Source organism: Schistocerca serialis, chromosome 8 (genome assembly GCF_023864345.2).
Source record: "Schistocerca serialis cubense isolate TAMUIC-IGC-003099 chromosome 8, iqSchSeri2.2, whole genome shotgun sequence".
NCBI lineage: Eukaryota > Metazoa > Arthropoda > Insecta > Orthoptera > Acrididae > Schistocerca > Schistocerca serialis.
The window spans coordinates 600758163-600777122 of NC_064645.1; the positions used below are offsets into that span (position 1 = coordinate 600758163).

Consider the following 18960-nt stretch of genomic DNA (forward strand, 5'->3'; position numbering starts at 1 on the left):
TTCGTAGAACGCAATCAGTTGCTGGCGGATCCACAACCGCGTTCACTCTTGCTGTTGCACTGAAACCGATCTCCATGCAGGTCTTTCTGCAGGTCGCCAAAGATATGAAAATCACACGGTAAAGGATCCGGGCTGTACGGCGGATGTTGCAGTGCTGCCTAATTAAACTGCTGAAGCGTAGCCTCCGTCCAATTGACAGTGTAGGGGCGGGTGTTATCGTCTTCCACCCGACAGCATTCCGACAGCCCTAGGTCAAATGGCATCTCTACATCTCTCTCGCCAAAGAAATCCAAAGTTGTTCATACGTTTCCCGGTAAGGTTATGACGACCTCGAGTGTGGAACCACTATCAGAGCGCAGCGTTGGGAAGACACTTTGCAGAAACTGCGACGCGCGGTGAAGACAAAATGCCCAGGAATGCTGTCGGATGGAATCATTCTTTGCGATTTAGTTGGGAAGCACTGCAGCATCCACCGTTCAGTCCGGATCCTTCACTGCGTGATTTTCACATCCTTTACGACCTGGAGAAAGCCTGCGTGGACATCGGTTTCAGTCGGACGAGGACGTGCAAGGGTGTGTGCGGTTGTGGTCCCGTCAGCCGCCGATTGCGTTCTACGGAACAGGACTTGATGATCTCGTCTCCCAGTGGGATAAATGTCTTAACGCGTGTGTTCATTACTTTGACTGGAACTATCCCTTGGCCCCGTTGTGACGGGTGTTCGGTTTTCATTTGACTGACCGTTATAGATGGCGTATGGTCTTTGTGCCAAGCTGTGCTTCCACTTGAAGCTCCAAAATTTTAAGATATGCGAAGTTATTTTTGATGACTGCAATTCTACTAGTTAAAGACCTAATGCAGTATTTCTGTACTTGTATTATCAGAAATAAAGCGTGACACCTCATTACTAATGGCACTTGGGACAAAAACCCTATCAGTTTTCAGACCGTGGCTGTGTAGAAAATACGACGTGATTTCCACGAAGATGAAACAGCAAGCAGCCACTGCTAATATTGCTACTTCTTTATCCCAATACCGCCGTTACCGTTTTCAAACCGAAAGGTTTATCTTCAGACTGCTGGTCACGTTTGTATTACATTTGTTGTTTGCGTTAATTGTTTAAAAAACAGACAATAACTAATGAAAACGAGGAAAAAAATAAGGTAAACGTGAACAGCCGTCTAAAAACGAACCCGTTGGTTCGAAACCAGTAACGGCGATGTTTGTGTAAATAATATGAGTATTTTTTTCCCTTACTTCCAAAAATCAGTTTTTAAAAACTTCCTTGTTGCCATCTACAAACAGCCAGTTTCAAGGTTCTCATTAAAGTATTTATTTTTTTAAATGTCTCTAATATTTTTTCGCTACTGTTGTGAGAACTATAATTCTGTAGTATCTTTCGCAATTTTTTGGATACAAATCAGTTATGTACCAACAGAGTCATATTGATTTTTCATTCTCCTGACTAATGCCAGATTTGGCTCTTAGGTTTTCCATTGCCGCGGCTGGTTATTAAGGTTGTACAGGGTGACCCGGAAGTTCGTTAACATTTATAAAATCAATTCAATACTTATCGGAAGAATCCAGGTAGATGGGTAAAAATTGAAATACATGCTTGAAATGACACTGAAACCAAGAAAAGTGTACAAAATGACCAACCGATGGCACTTCATACGATACAAAACCAATAATTAGCATAACACTTGTTATCTTATGAACAGCACTGTACAGCATATCAGCAGGTACGGTGAGAAACTGCCTCTGCTGTCGTCTTGTAGCGTCCGTACTGAGATCGGACGGTCGCAGTAGACTTGTTGGGGTGGGGTGGGCGGGAGGGGGGGGGGGCAAGCAAAACGCAAATTGCAGCTCAGTACGCGAACCTTACCAAACTATATGCGCAAAAGATCTTTCACACTTTTAACTATGTGGGGTGGAGGCCATCCTGGATTAAAGGCATACCTTCCTGCGTGTGTTTATCAGCCATGTTAGAGATGATCTGACTCGCTTTCTCACTGCAGCTCATTTTATACATGACTCTCATGCGGCGTCACTGACTTGTTCCTGTCCAGCGCCATCTCTCGGCCAGTTTTTGCACATGCTTTTTGCTTCAATAAAACCGTCATTTCAGGCATGTGTGCCAACTTTTACCTCCGTGAATTAGTGCATTTTTAAATGTTAACAGAGTTCTGGATCATCCTGTAGGAGACTTCGTAGATCTTTGGCGTCTGTCACACGGTATCTACAAGTTACGGCGATTTAAATGGCCTGCAGTTTACTAGTTATAAAAGAACTTCAAAGTAAACTCAAATAACAGCCAGTACACACAATAAAGCCCAATTACACCACCACAGAACTTTAAATTAAATCACATGTAACAGGAAAGCGCGTTGAGTACTTTTCATAGCCGTTATGCGTTACAATGTCAACGAGCTCAGTTGCTGCTGAGTAGCTGATTGTGCCTAAAACCCTACATTTAAGAACGGAGCTTTGCTGAACTAATCTCGAAAACATCTCTGTCATTTCATTGAACGGACCCAGACACCCGGCAGCAAACAGGATTTCAAGCTTCTATCCCTAGTAACGGCCGAGCTGTTCTGGAAATATAAATTAAATAAACAAGTGGCGCGGTGTTTATTGGTGACGGTTGACGTGAGCATTTGCAGCCGAGGTGAGGCGTGTATGCAAGACATAAGACAAGGCGAGTCTGCCTCGCCAGCTGCGCAGTCAACGCGGCGGTTTGGTAAGGGAAGAGGTCCGGGTTCGGTTCCTGGCCAGGTCAGGGTTTTCTCCGCTCGGAGACTGTATATTGTGTTGTCCTTACTTTCGTATCGTCATAATTGACATCCCACTTTATAATGGCTGAATGAGCACGGCCCGAAAGCCAATGAATCGAGGGAAAGAGAGCACAGTGGCGCGGAGTCGGCGACACCAACTGAGGTGTCCGCATTCCTTCCAATGCCACGCCGAGCTGCGCTGGCGACTCTGAGGCGTGACTCAACCCGGCCCTGACCTAACGCCGCCGGCGGGCACTCCGCCAGCTTTCGGTGAGTCGCGTCTCGTTTGGTGGTTCTCTCCAGAGCAACTAACCTTAAACCGAGTCCTCCGTGGACAAAAACACCGAAAAGAGCGCCACAGTGCTTAAAAAGATGCTCTTGGGGAATTAATAAGACCCTCCCGGGAAACAGCTACTGAGGGGGAACCCAAAATTAAGCATGAATTCCGAAGCGCTGCGTAGCTTGGGCTTATTATACTCAGTTTTGACATAATACCTGTTAAACGCCAGAAATTAAAAAATTGGTTCAAATGGCTCTGAGCACTATGGGACTTAACATCTTAGGTCATCAGTCCCCTAGAACTCAGAACTACTTAAACCTAACTAACCTAAGGACATCACACAATACCCAGCCATCACGAGGCAGAGAAAATCCCTGACCCCGCCGGGAATCGAACCCGGGAACCGGGGCGTGGGAAGCGAGAACGCTACCGCACGACCGCGAGATGCGGGCGCCAGAAATTAATCAGACAGGTATTCAACAGTGAGCACTGGGATGCATAATATCATGTTTACCTCCACATTCACTAACAATTAGTTTGGGACGTGCACACAGCAGTATGTTGTTTGTATTTTGCTATAGATCCGCGTTACTAAAGACGCGTCGTGTTCAATCAACTGGATTATGTCACAGAGCTTTGCTGTTAGTGCAACGAGTAAATCGGCTGTATCTACACAATAATATTACAGTTAAAGTCTTTACTTCTTAACAAGCTGGCGCCAATGGAATGTGGTACACCACAAACACCTTGATCGAATGCAACCAAGCGGATAATCCTCTGATTCCACGGCTGTCAGATATGACTATTAAAATTTTATCTTTAGGAAAGCTTATTTTCAACGGAGAAATAGTCGTAGAGCCGAAGAATGGTGTGAGTGTTATTGAGTTTATCTAATGTCACTGGGACTTCTCAGACGAAGATCCCAAGACACCATCCTCATTTATTTACGAGTATTTATTCGTTCGACATTCACAAAGACATTCATAACATAATTTATTATCTAAAATATTCTAATAGCTCTATACTTGCAAGATTCTTTACATATGTTCTTATAATACAATAAAATATTAAAAATAGTCTTGAGCCACTCTATGGATGATTGAGGGGGTCTTTGTATGTCTTTCAGATCACCTTCATAGCCATGCACTTCATGCATAAGCAAGTGCTCCATAGATCGGATTTCTCCCCGTTCACACTTAGGACTGTCCAACAGCTCCCATTTGTTCATTTGCTGCTTACACCTACCAGCACTCGTCTTGACGCTGGTCCAAGTTGTCCACTCTTCCCTCGGGAGATTAAAGCCACTGATTTCTTGTTGGGGTCGCCCACCAAGTCTCAGTTCTTATGTCGATTTACTGTCCATAGTTCTTTCCGAGCTGACTTCGCGTCGAAGTCTTGCAGTTCGCCGATTTTCCGTAAAGGTGACCTAGGTCTTGGTTTATAGGTCGTTCTGGGATGTTTAGGATTTTTTTTTCTATTATCTAACTGAGGTCGCCTAATTTCAGGGGCGTCTATGTTCGGTAGGACGGGCAGCGAGGCAGACGGGGTGGGCCTGAATGTCCCAGAGATTATCCGCATTGTCTCCTTCAGCTGGTCGTCCACTTCTCATCCAGACTTGCGTAGAGTATTCAGCAACGCTGTTGAATACGGCTAGCGCTGAAGTCCTAAATGTGCTCGATCCATAACACCATGTCGTTCCAGATAGCATTACGGTATTTTTGTTTCTGTTTTGTACCATCTAGGTGTGAGTTATACGTTGGAATGCGATGTAATTTCACTCCCAAGTATTTAGGCTTATCCTCATGCTTGACGTGTTACCCATTCATAGAGAGTTGCACTTTTCTGTTTCTCTGTTGTTAACGTGCATTATGGTCCTAGTCATTTTGTTGTGTCGGTAGCTGGACCGACACCGTGATGTGGATTGCTGAAAAGGAAGCTAAACTAACGCTGTGGCCGATAGTGCACGAACGGCAATAAGCATACGGGCGTGAAGTCTGGAACATAAAAACTTATGAATGAATAAGAAGAAAAGTATGTAGATGCTTTTTACTTAACTTTTATTGATTCCTTGGAATACATCTCTCTTGAATACTCGTAAGCTATAGGCACTGATACAAATGGCTCCTTGTTAGTTCGTAGCCATTAACTTCTGATGGCTATTCTGTCTCTCGGCTAATGAGAGAGAATGGCTTCGTACCACTGGGCGATAGCTAGGGTAGCGTACAACTGGGCGGTATCTAGGCTCTCGTACAACTGGGGTCGAGTCCACTCTCGTATCACGAGACCTGCCTTGGTGGTGGCGCTAGGTCTGCGATCACAGTGGCGACACGCGGGTCCGACATGTACTACATGGACCGCGGCCGATTTAAACTACCACCTAGCAAGTGTGGTGTCTGGCGGTGACACCACATTCCTCCCCCGCAAATCGGCGAACGGTCGTGTAATAAGGCTTCCGCCCGCCGTGGGGAGGACCACATGTTGACGTATGCGATGAGGTGGGGAGCCTAACAACAGGCGAGGCTGTGCCACCCGCACCCGGCCATCCGGTCCGAGGGGAGCTAGGAAACGCCTGCAAAACTAGTCCAGGGTGCACGTCAACATGCGGTGTATGCGCCCGTAATAAGACATGAGGGACCGAAGGGTCGATGTCCATGGCGTCGGGGTAGCCGACGCGCGATGACGTCATGTGGTCCGGAGCGGGCGGGCGTTCCATGGCGGAGGACAGCTGGTCACGGGAAGCGATCGGCGGCGCGTGACCCGGGGAGGCGCTTGGCGGCTGCAACGAAGCGTCGAATGCGGTCGGCGGCGGCGGCGGCTGCTGCTGCTGCTGCTGCTGCGGCGGCGGCGGCGCGTCGCCATGGGGCAAAATGGAAGGCATCGTCGGTAACACCTGGGGATGAGGCGAGCCAGTAGATGGGTCCCCAGGGCGCTGACCGGACGGCACCGTCGCTGAAAGCAGACGGGGAGCGGCAGAACCCGAGCGACGACAGAGGCGCAGCTGATTGAGATGCCGACGCACCTCACCAGAGGCCCCCAAAACCAAATACATCGCGCGGCCGAGGCAGCGAAGAATGCGCCCTGCGAGCCAACGCCGTGAACCTCGATAGTTGCGATAAAATACAACGTCGCCTGGAGCAAAAGCAGGAGTCTGCCGCTGCGCAGGAACCTGATGCGGCGGATGCAGCAAAGACATCAAGGTGCGATGAGGACGACCGTGGAGCAACTCAGCCGGCGAGCGACCATCTCGGGGCTGAGAGCGATACGAAGACAAAAAGAGCAACAAAGCGTCCTCCCGAGAATGCGACTCTTTCAATTTCAACATCTGTGACTTGAAAGTCCGGACCAATCGTTCAGCGGCACCGTTGGACTGAGGCGAAAACGGCGCGGATGTCAGATGTTGAATACCATTGGCCTGGCAGAAAGACTGGAATTCTGCGGACATGAATTGTGGGCCATTGTCGGAAACAATAGTCTGCGGAAGACCTTCAATGCAAAAGATAGCAGACAACGCTTGGATGGTGGCGGAGGACGTCGTGGAAGACATCCGGACAACAAAAGGAAAATTACTGAAGGCGTCGACCAGAACCAACCATCGAGCATTCCAGAATGGACCAGCAAAATCAATGTGCAAGCGTTGCCAAGGGGAAGTGGCGTTTGGCCACGCAAAGACTTTCCGCGGCGGTGCGGACTGTTGTTCGGCACACGCCGGGCACGAAGAACACATATTCGTAATCGCAGCATCGATTCCGAACCAAGTACAGTGCTGACGAGCAAGTTGTTTCGTGCGCACTATACCCCAATGTCCTTGGTGAAGAAGCCGTAAAACAGAGGACTGTAACGAACGTGGGACCACGACTCTGGACTGATCATTATCAGAACGCAACAACAAAACACCACGTCGAACAAAAAGTCTCTCCTTGTGAGCAAAAAATCGGCGAACCAACGGATCCTCGATCCGAGACTTTGACAAAGGCCATTGCGTAGCAACAAAACGTAAAACAGTAGCAAGGACAGGGTCAGCAGCTGTGGCTGTAGCGACACGACGAAAATCAATCGGAAACGATTCGACCACTTCATCGGTTTCCGAATCAATGAACATGCAAGCAAGTTCGGAAGAATCGAATGCTTGATCCTCAGCAACAGGCAAACGGGACAACGCATCGGCGTTTCCGTGCTTAGCAGTGGACCGATACAAGATATCGTAGCGGTACTGCGAGAGGAAAATAGACCAGCGAATGAATTTCTGCGCTGTACGTGGAGGTACAGGCTTGGTCGGATGAAAAAGCGATGTCAAAGGTTTGTGGTCTGTGATGATGGTAAAGTGACGACCATACAAGAAATCATGGAACTTAGTAACACCAAACACGAGAGCCAAAGCTTCTTTCTCTATCTGTGAATAATTTCTTTGCGCAGACGAGAGCAATTTGGACGCAAAGGCAATAGGGCGATCATGTGAGCCAACTTTGTGCGCAAGCACAGCACCGATCCCGAAATCCGATGCATCTACCATCAACAAAAGGGGTTTCTGGGGATCGAATGGCGTAAGGCAAGTATTAGAAAGCAACGCCGATTTCAACTGGCGAAAGGCGCGTTCACATTCCGTCGTCCAGACGAACGGAACACCTTTACGGCGTAAGCGATGAAGCGGAGCTGAAAGAGAAGAGGCATTGCGCACATTCACTCACACCTTGTGATTCTACATTGTTCAATGTTCTTGCGACGTCAGGACGCAATGCGTGAGGAACAGTGCGCGCTCTGAAAAATTTCGGTTGCGCGTTTCCTTCCCGTTCCAAATGTGCTTCATAGTTTTTAGCGCAACCTAAGCCCGGTGCAAAAACGTCTGCAAATTCGTCACACAGCCGAGAAACACTGTCTGTAGGCACAGTCTGATTCACTGATAGGACCTGATTTACAATAGACATGTTAAACAACTTAAATAAATCTAGACCAAACAAGTTCACTGCAGAAGAAGAACGAAGAACGTAAAATGACACAAGTTTTGTTTGTCCCTTGTATGTTGCAAGAAGGCTGCACTGTCCTAACACAGGAATTTTCTGTCCGGAATATGTAGTTAGCTTAACATTTGCGGCACGCAACGGAGGTGCGCCCAGTTGTTTGTATGTGTCGTGATTGAGCAATGAAACTGCAGCTCCGGTATCGAGCTGGAATGGTATCACTTTGCCTTCAAAGTCTAAGTCCACAAAAAGTTTATTGTCCTGCTGACGACAAGAGCGACTGTTTTGTGCAATTGGAACAGACACTGGTACAGAATCACTTGCTAATTGACGTGATTTCCGGCGACGTCGACGCACAGTTTTTGTGGGACGATCACTGTCACTGTTAGAGAAAGTGTCACTGGACGAAGTGGAATTAACGACATGAATGTCCATAGGCGAAGGTCCACGAGCCTGAGTGTCCTTGGTTCGATTCCGGCGCGAAGCAAAGGGCCTGGAATGATTGTGATTGTCTGATCTGAGCTTTTTCTGGCAAACACTTTGAACATGTCCTTTCTTATTGCAGAAAAAGCAAATAGCTTGGCGTGACGGGCAATGTTCACGCGAATGTCTAGTAGCACACCGCGGGCATGATTTCACTGCATTTGTGTGCTGGCGCGGCACACCTGGCTTAGCACGCGGCGGTAGCTGTGCGCCCGTGCGCGAGGCCCGGTTACCGGGCCGCGCAGCGCGTCCAGCGGGCCGGTTAATGTAACACACGGCTGGCGAAGTTTCAAAAGATTCCTGAGCACAGTCAAGTGTGTCCTGTCTATCCAATATGTCTATCACTTGTTGAAGGGAGGGATTAACTAGTTTCAAAATTTGCTCCCGTATGCGAACATCAGAAACGTTCTGTGCAATTGCATCACGCACCATTGTATCTGAATAAGAAAGACCACAGTCACATTCAAAGGCACAGTCCCTAGTAAGGCCTTGCAATGTTGCTACCCACTCCCTATTAGTTTGACCGGCCGTACGTTTTGTACGAAAAAACGTATACCGTTTTGCAACCACATTAACTGTTTCTTTGAAATAGGCATCTAATGCAGACAAAATTTCCTCGTAGGACAGAGTTGCTACGTCGCGTCTGGGAAACAATTTCACTATCACACGGTATGTGGACACACCGACACAAGAAAGCAAAAACGGCTGCCGCTCTTTACCTTGAATTCTGTAGGCTGCTAGATGAAAGTTGAACTGGCGAGACCACTCGTGCCAGGTCTCATCGGCTGCCACGTATGGTCGAAAGGGAGGTGCAACAGCGTTTAGTGGCAGCGGTAGCGAAGAAGCGGCGGCGGCCGCATCGGTTTGCAGCGCACGTTGACCCTGGACGAGCTGTCCAAGGGCATCCAGTAACGCCTGCGTCTGCTGATTCTGCAAGCGATAAAATTCGGACAGTACATCTGGAGAATGTGGCGAAGCCATGACACAAATAAATGTAAGCAATCAGAAATAAATGTAAGCAATCAGAAAAAGGTCCTTTTCCCTCGTCGCCAATAATTGTTGTGTCGGTAACTGGACCGACACCGTGATGTGGATTGCTGAAAAGGAAGCTAAACTAACGCTGTGGCCGATAGTGCACGAACGGCAATAAGCATACGGGCGTGAAGTCTGGAACATAAAAACTTATGAATGAATAAGAAGAAAAGTATGTAGATGCTTTTTACTTAACTTTTATTGATTCCTTGGAATACATCTCTCTTGAATACTCGTAAGCTATAGGCACTGATACAAATGGCTCCTTGTTAGTTCGTAGCCATTAACTTCTGATGGCTATTCTGTCTCTCGGCTAATGAGAGAGAATGGCTTCGTACCACTGGGCGATAGCTAGGGTAGCGTACAACTGGGCGGTATCTAGGCTCTCGTACAACTGGGGTCGAGTCCACTCTCGTATCACGAGACCTGCCTTGGTGGTGGCGCTAGGTCTGCGATCACAGTGGCGACACGCGGGTCCGACATGTACTACATGGACCGCGGCCGATTTAAACTACCACCTAGCAAGTGTGGTGTCTGGCGGTGACACCACACATTTTATTAAGGTTTAGATGTAGATGCCACTTGGAGTAGTAAGTGCTCAGTACTTCCAGATCTGCAGTCGGTATTTTGTCGAGGTCGTTAAAATTTTTCCTTTGATATGCGATGGCTAGGTCGTTCGCAAAGGCAAATTTACGTGATTTTGTGTCTGACATGTCGGCAATATATAAATTGGAAAGCATGATTGCTAGTGCCAAACCCATAAATAATTCGCATGATGGACAGTGGAACATCTAGTGCATAATTTTTTTAGCACTTTATTTTTACAAGCTACTAAATGAGAGAAAGTCTTCGAATAAAAATTATAAAATATTCTGAACTCTTGGATACAACATTTAGTGCCAAATCTGATCTGAAAATTACTGCATGCACACGTAGCCTCATGGCCAGCTTGTAGTATACACCCTAACCTGTCACTGGAGAAACGACACACGGATTACCTGTGAAACAGAATTCTCCTTCAGTATGCCACAGATCTGTCACTTAGAACAATCAGTTTGCGGTCACGATGTGTACGATACGCCACGGGACTTTCAAATTATTCAGAAAGTTCACGGTTCACACAAAAAGCCCGGCATGTCAACTTTTGCCTTTCCATTCATCCGTAGTTATTTTCTGATACCCCAAAATTATTATAAAAGCGTAATTCCACAAAACTAAAACTTCTTTTCAGAGCTCAACGCTAACACGTCCTACCGCCATGATGACTGAGCTCCGAATCCGTTCAAAAGACCACAAAGCAATTCTCTAGCCCACAAAATGTGCATGAATTCTTTGACTACCGTTTGGCAGTGGCTCATAACCAGTTAACTTGCAGTTCTAAACCACGCAGTTCCGCGCCTCTTACTTTGCACCAATCACAACATTAATAACGTTCGAAACAATTCGTTAAACAAACTATTAGAAAAAAATTCTCCTCGTTACATAACTAAATTATCGAAGTATGTTTCTCGTATTCCTAATACCCTACTCTGGCGAATTACAAATTTCTCCTGCTGTATATGACTGACTCACACTATCCAGTTACAGATTCCCACGCTTTCATAGACTCAGTAAATAAAAATGAAGATCTTCACATGTGACATTACATTACATTTATCCTTTCATCCACTCTAAAATTAAAGACATGAAATTAACAATAATTAACAGAAAACACCATATCAGCAGATAGAAATCATTTACGAAAAATAAATAGCTTTGACTGTTTAAGGTTTCATTACCCCTACTGTAGAGACACCTCTCAGATGAAGCTATTAATACCTAACTGAATTATAAGAGCAAACATCTGTTACGAGGGAGTAGTGACTTATCACTACCTACATGAAGCTACTAGTTATTCTCAGGCTTCTATAGAAGGAACGTATGGCACTCCGCCACACAACCACATTCCTTTCCTGGTTTTCTGATTCGTTACTCGCAGACCTTGCTTGGGATGTGAAGGAAGCTTACACTTTGACCCCAGCTTCCAACCAGCATCTTCACGAAGTGACACAGTATGTGTGTCTGGCTGGCAACATATTCCTGAAGATGACATCTGCTGACCGTTTGCCTCCGTTCCACAAAGAATACGAGAGCTTGTTCATGGTTGTGGGATCGAACCACAAACTAATGATGTTGAACATCAGACCTCAATTGGATGAGAGTTCATCATTTAGTTCCCGTTATGCTACGAACTTCTCCTTAAGGCTCGATAAATGTCAGAGTGGTGCTTCATGCCGTGACACCAGCCATTTCTAGTGTAATGTTGCGCCTTCCTCGGGAACGAACATGGGACGCTACTTGCTCTTCTACGTCAAATGAACGCCCAACGCACGTTTCCGTTGGTCACTATGAGGCTTCCCTCTCATCAAATACAGCTAGACACTGGCCTATGTTCATAAATAGGGCCTGAATTTTAATGACCCAAAAAGCAGCGATGTATGCAAGCATTTATGACCTAAAACTTACATTAATATGGCCTTAAAAAATAAAATATGACTTTATGTAATTTATTTAAAGACATTCTTGTCGATATTTTTATATACTGTGTAATACAAAATTCACGCCAGATAAAATTATTAGTACCTACTTTTGGTAGTGTTTGAAACTAACTAGCACTTATAACTGAATGTCTGTACGTGTCCGAAATAATACAAAGTACAGTCAGAAGAGTTAATACCCATCCAAACAATAAAACCATGCAATTTGCTACTGCACACCACTCGTCTATAGTGTTCCAGATTACTATAGTCGGCATAATCGTCTTGAGAGATTCAGCAGCTATATGGATATTGAAGATAATTCTCATTTATTGTTCCATCTCAGTTGCATATTTTTAATTAGGTTACATGTTTCGATCACTCTGGATACCTTCAGATCTAAACAAATTAAAACCAAATAATTCTGGTATAAGACCCTCTGTTGTTGCAACCATAGCATCCGTGCCGCTGTATTTCCCTCCTCCCTTTGCCTTCTTTGCTCACTCTCTTTACCCCCTAGCTCCATTTTATAATTTCACTATTTTATGCCGTTTACATTTCGCATACCTATTGTTCTATACTGTTAGTGTTACAACGAAAATTTTTAGATAATTATATGTTGTATAATTTTAGCACGACATCTCTTGGTAAACTCTTGACCTCCCGACTTCCACCTCCCTGTTTCCTCCCTCCCCCTCCTAATCAGCCTCACTCCATTTCCCCTTCCCCATACCTACAACATGTACCTATTTAAAACATTCATCAGAGCTGCAAAACACGGTCATCTGATATGTGATTCTGAGAAGACCAAAAGGGTTGCTGACGCAAATACAAACGTAAACTCTACGTATATGTACAGTTCTTTTCTACTTATTGTAAAATATTAGATAGCACATACTTAGTTTTACTTCATTTTAGATCTGAAGATGATCTAAATCAAAACGTGGAACTGAGACGGAAAAAATAAATGAGAACTATCTTAAATATTCCAAATTAGTTAACACGTCCTGTCAATTTCAATTTCTGCAGAGTTTCACTGGATCACAAGATGCATTTTCAGTTTTTCCGTTTACTAAGATCTACGGTAGTCATTGAGGATAGTTCTGTACCTGGAAAAGATCCTCATTACACCACAGGACGTCACAGTAGCGTATTTGAAGGCGGCGAAGTCACTGCTGGCCAGCTTTCGTTCATTGTCTGCATTTTTGTGACATCCCCAGAAAGACTCACTAATTTTGCACATTGTATAATATGTGAAGTCCACTGGAAAACATTTGTAATTTATTGTTCACTTTGTCACCCATATCACGAGCTCGACCGAACTCACTCTGCACGTATTGCACAATATCCAATCTCACAAAAGAGTGTATTTATTTTGGTGTAATTGTTGCAGTAATAGCAGCGTTACAGCCAAGAGCCCCGTCACGTAGGAACATGCCGAGAGGAGAGTGGCAGTGACGGTGATCTTGCCTTGAATTTCTGTACTTGTGCCGGAGTTTTCATATAGATTTTCTTGCCACAGGAAAATAAATTGTCAGAAGGAAATTAGTTTGAACTGTCTGAAGCATGAATCATGATGCAGCTTCTTCATTGGAATGTTGCAAGACACCAGTATCTCATCGAAGTTGTTGAAGAATGGTTGCACGGCTGAAGACGGACCGATCTACTAATTAACACCATTTGTCTGCTGTCATTTTCAGCTCTTCTCTTCACACACCTGCTGTGTTTTGCGGTATTACGGTATAGCTGCACATTAAAGCGCTTTTCTGCACTAACTTCAACATCACATAGTTTATTAAATAATATTTCCCGGATGTGCTGAAGAATTTCTTTCCAAAATGACGAACAAAATCTCGTAACTTCCTACTGTTGGAGCACCTTACTTTCGCCGTGTTGAACCAAAGCGAGCTTGTATTCAAACTGAACAGTGTGACCAAGTGTCCGATGTTCATTAAGTCGGAAATCGCCTTTGTTGGCTTCGAGAGCACATTGTCGACCCCGCGCAGCGATGTCTTATGTCAAGGAACCCTACTTCAAGGAACTTTTTGTGTACTGTAGTCCAGATAAATATAGCTTTGTAGTAGTTGCTGTGTGTCTATGTGATAATAGCACCTGAAACATTGTAATGCGAGCAAGATATTCATGTTTTTATGTTGGAGTTCTTAGCAATAAGCAAAATATACACATTTTTGGCAAAAGTTAGCCGAAATATGACCTACAAGTTGGTCGAAATATGATCAGTTACTAAAACTGTGTAAATATGACTTTATATGGACAATAAAAGTACATTTTTGTTCACTACAATACCTGGATTCGTGCATAATTTGTTGCGAAATTCCCCATAAGTTTCAAGTAAAATGTATGACTTATCATTAAGATTCAGACCCTACTTATAACATACGGCGACCACGGTTAACTTAAGAAACTCGATTTAACAGCACATGGCCATTATTTTGTTTATGGCTATTAGGTTCCTGATTGCTGTGGCGTGTCCCGTTGTTCTCCTCTGTGCCAACCTCTTCATTTCAGAGTTGCACTTCCGCCAAACAACCTCATTATTAGTTGTGTGTACTCCAATCACTTCCCCTACAACTTTTGCTCCCCACGGCTCCATTTAGAATTCAGTTATGTCTTAATACATGTTTATTATCTTGTTCGATGTCTATTGCTTTCCTCATTTTTCCTGCCTCGTCAGTGCTGTGAAGGACCTCCCTAGTACTTATCTCATCAACGAATTTACTTTTCAGCTAGATTTTGGAACATCACATCGCAATTATACTGATCAGCCAGAACATTATGAGCACCTACCGAATAGCCATTGTGTGCAGCTTTGGCGCGGATTACAGCGGCGACGCGTCGTGACTTACAAGGGAACCTCCCCATCGCACCCCCATCAGATGTAGTTATAAGTTGGCACAGTGGATAGGCCTTGAAAAACTGAACACAGATCAATTGAGAAAACAGGAAGAAGTTGTGTGCTAGTCATTTGTTTCAGATTTACCGGTGCGTTTGGAACATAAGATCAATGCCAGTTTAATCCGTAGTCTGTGGTGAGATACTGGACTACAACTGTACTAGATAAGCCCTTCCTGCGTGATGTAGGAGACCGTTACATGACGACCGGGAGACACACAAAGGCAACTGCTGCAGTAGGCATTTGGCGGGTCACGTTCCCAGAACCCCCCCGTCTGGAAAATCCGCCGCCGATGCATGAACTTGCGAGGACTGGCGGTGAGATTCCGTTAGCTAACAAAAACGAGGCTCTCCTGCGGTCAACAGCGCAGTCTCCGACAAATTACCGTCCTTGTAAATTGCCTCGAGAATATTACAGCTAGACAGGTTAGTGATACAACATTTTAAACTATACTGCAGCTTCGTTTTTGTGCTGCTTTCCACTCGTAGCTCCAGATGACCTCACGCAGTTTGTTGTCTACTTCTTTTCTAGCATATGTTGTTCTTTCGGTCATCGACTCTTAGTTTGGTTATTGGTTTGCAGCAGTTTTGAATTTCAGCCTCTTGCCAGTTACTCTATTCGTTTCAGCAACCCCCGTCATGGACAATGTGCCTCTGTTCATATCAACGCGCACCCAAGCGGCTCTACCCTACCACTTTGATTTCTGGTGGTGTGATGCAACTGAATTACCCTGTATAAGTTTCACAGATGGTTTATCTGTGTCTACTCCCTTAGTGAGAGAATATGCATGGTGCACAGCAATTTTTTTTTTTTTGTGTGTGTGTCAACCAGCGTCCTTCCAATTTTCCTTTTCGTTTTCCTAGATAATCTCTGCAAAGCGTGAATCTGTGGGTACGTATGGTTGAATCTGCCAATTAGAGAAGCAGAGACCTCTAGTATCAATATCGATAGCTTTCCCCAGACTAATTTAGGAAAGTTGTATCCTTGCGAATCAGAGCAATCGCGCTTTTTTCCACCTATCGTTAGGAGATGCCCATTTGCCACCACCTAAAAAAGAGAAGAAAGAGAGAGAGAGAGAGAACGGTCTGTGGAGTTAACCAACTCCGATCAACTATTAATTTTTGGAAGCGCCACTTGTGATCCTGCAATCGACTTGATAAGCCTTAACATTCCTTTTAACATTGGAACATATCTTGGCATGATTTTGTCTCGGTTAATGCGGATTATTTTTTTATGAGAAAAACATTTCATTTATTTCGGAGAACATTCGGGAGTGCTTTTTATTTCGCTTCGTTTGCAGTTAATTTTCATGATTAAGACTCGAACTGGTAATTTGTCTTTGTTCATGCTGAGAGTGACCATGTGGCTTCAGCAGTAGATTCTCTTCGATTAATTATCTATCGTGTTTTGCTTAAGACTAGTGTATACATTCAATCCACAAAAGTTTTTATTTAATTTAGATCATTTCCTATGTTTTAACCAGACTGAGATTTCTCGATCGACAAATTACTTATAGTATATTGTAGTTAGTTTGTATCTGTTCGTACGATTTATTGCCTTCAGCAATCGCTCATATTCTAGTAGCGCTATTACGTCTTTCAGATCGCGGAACTTTGGAAATTATTTTTCATTTTTTGGTGTAGAACTCTTTGTTCGACCTTCCCGCCGTGTGTAGACAACGTAATGACTCAAGTGCAAGCTATTCTGTTGTGCAGAATACCAGATTTTGTGAAAAACTAACCCTTTCTCGACTGATTTGATGATTACGGAGTTTATCACTTTTAGTGGAAGGGCTCTGACTTTGAGATATCTTTAGCTCGCAAATGTAGTTTTAGTGGTAGCGGAATGAACTGCTTCTTTCTCTGCTGAGTGACGTGTGGGTTCGTTAAATAATTAATGCAATACTATACCTATCGCATTATTTGCTAGTGTCGGCAGTGAGAGGCATACAGCAAAATTGCGTGGTGCTAAACATTACAGGAGCAATTAGTAATACAGTACTGAACCCATACATACAATAAGAGCTCGTAGATGCTTACACTTGGTCCATAGTGTTAATGAAGCATTTGATTCCTCGTAATCCTCTGCAGCAGATACCAAGAGAGCAACAGCTTCCGACGAGAAAGTTTCCTCTTTGTTTGGAGCTGCTTTCCGCACGAAAGAAATATATGGATTGGTTTTTGCCAGAACACATCCTCCATACTTCACACGCGAGAAGACTTAGGGCAAATCTTGGGCGATATTGTCTTATTAAGTTGCTTGTTGACCTTGCACTTCTTTGACTCCTGAATGATTGGTAAAATATGCTTTTTATAAAAATATGCTTTTTATAATAGCTTTTTAGCAATGCTATAGAAATAACAGCTGTATGATTATGTGTTCATATGTGTTTATTCGTATTGTAGTAAAATTTTGGGCTCTGTTTTCTCAGTGGACATAACGGCTTTTTGCAACAGTCGCTTAAAAATGGCTCAAGACCGTAGTTGCGGATAACAGCTGGATTCCTAGTCTGACTCGTGAAGATAACAGTACGAATATATTCTTAAGGATGGAATTTAACAGAAGGCGGAATGCCGTGGAATCTGAAACAATCTCATTTTCTCGCTCGCGTTTTACAATTTCTTTGTACGCTTTCCGATAAGAAGATAATTAACAAAATCCAATCTTTCAAAAATGGTTCGAATGGCCCTCAGCACTATGGTACTTAACATCTGAGGTCATCGGTCCCCTAGAACTTAGAACTACTTAAACCTAACTAACCTAAGGACATCACACACATCCATGCCCGAAGCAGGATTTGAATCTGCGACTGTAGCGGTCGATCGGTTCCAGACTGGAGCGCCTAGAACCACTCGGCCACAACGGCCGGCATCCAACCTTTCATTAACGATTCAATAATGAAACAAGTATTCGTCTTTAAGTAAATAGTTCCGGAATAGCCCCCATTTAAAAAAATCGGTCCGATTTCCTGAACAAAAATATGAACTGTTTTTTATTATTCTTTCAGGATTCTGGCCCACTCTGCGACGATGTAATGAAAATATGTGCTAAGGGATATATATGTTTATATTCACACAAAAAATAGCCTATTTATTTGCTTTTTATTCCTTCAGGAAATTACCTCAGTTTCATTAGTACCGGGATATAGCGTCTTAGAACTGTACGCCAGCTGCCAGATGGTTTGCGGGAACATAAACGGAAGCAGAGAATGTGGCCGCTGGAGAGCAAGGGAAAATTGCGCAGTTTGTGAGTGCTTTGGACAACAGTCACCGACGCTAGGTGCTGGCATTGCACAGGTAGTGTTGCGGCTACGGTCCCGACTCACTATCACGAAAAATTGTACTTTTTGATAACTAAAGCAGTTTTCTTATGCATCTTGCACTCCAGGAAGGATTTCCAAAGATCTAAAGAACGAGTAGAAATAAAAACCGAGTTTAATTATGGTTTCAGTAATTGTTGTGAGAGACACTGCTCACATTAATTAAGGTCTAGTTACCAAACAGATTACTATGGACAATGTTCAGCGTAGCATTATGTGATATGAGTTATGTCAATAACGTCCATCAATTATCTCGGAATTAGTAAATCAGTGAAAACACTTGGTGTAGAAAGTTGTTTCGTGTAACACTTATGAAAACGGGAAACATGCTTTTCAGTAAACATTATCTTCACACTATCAAAGAACCGAATAAATTTAACAATTATTGGATGAACAGCTTTCATCCCAAGCATGTAAACTGCTAAACAGAATAATATTAAAGAATATAATGAGAAGCAAAAAACACTATACGAAATTATATTTTATTTTTTTTTAAAAAAAAGGTAAACGTTCCACAGAAGAAATTTCATTCTTTCAGCAGCATGCTTCTACTATTAAATGCCAATTATTCCATTCCAGTAGTACTCCTAAGCTTTATACACTCCTGGAAATTGAAATAAGAACACCGTGAATTCATTGTCCCAGGAAGGGGAAACTTTATTGACACATTCCTGGGGTGAGATACATCAC

General features: G+C 44.0%; 1 long non-coding RNA gene across 1 annotated transcript in view; it reads right to left on the minus strand.

Moving 5' to 3' along the window:
• Window positions 1–9704: 9704 nt before the first annotated feature.
• Window positions 9705–18960, minus strand: part of LOC126416486 (uncharacterized) — a 188988-nt gene continuing 179732 nt past the window's right edge. The window contains exon 2 of the long non-coding RNA XR_007575467.1: window positions 9705–10039. This is a non-coding gene — a long non-coding RNA (uncharacterized LOC126416486). The remainder of the gene's footprint in view (window positions 10040–18960) is intronic.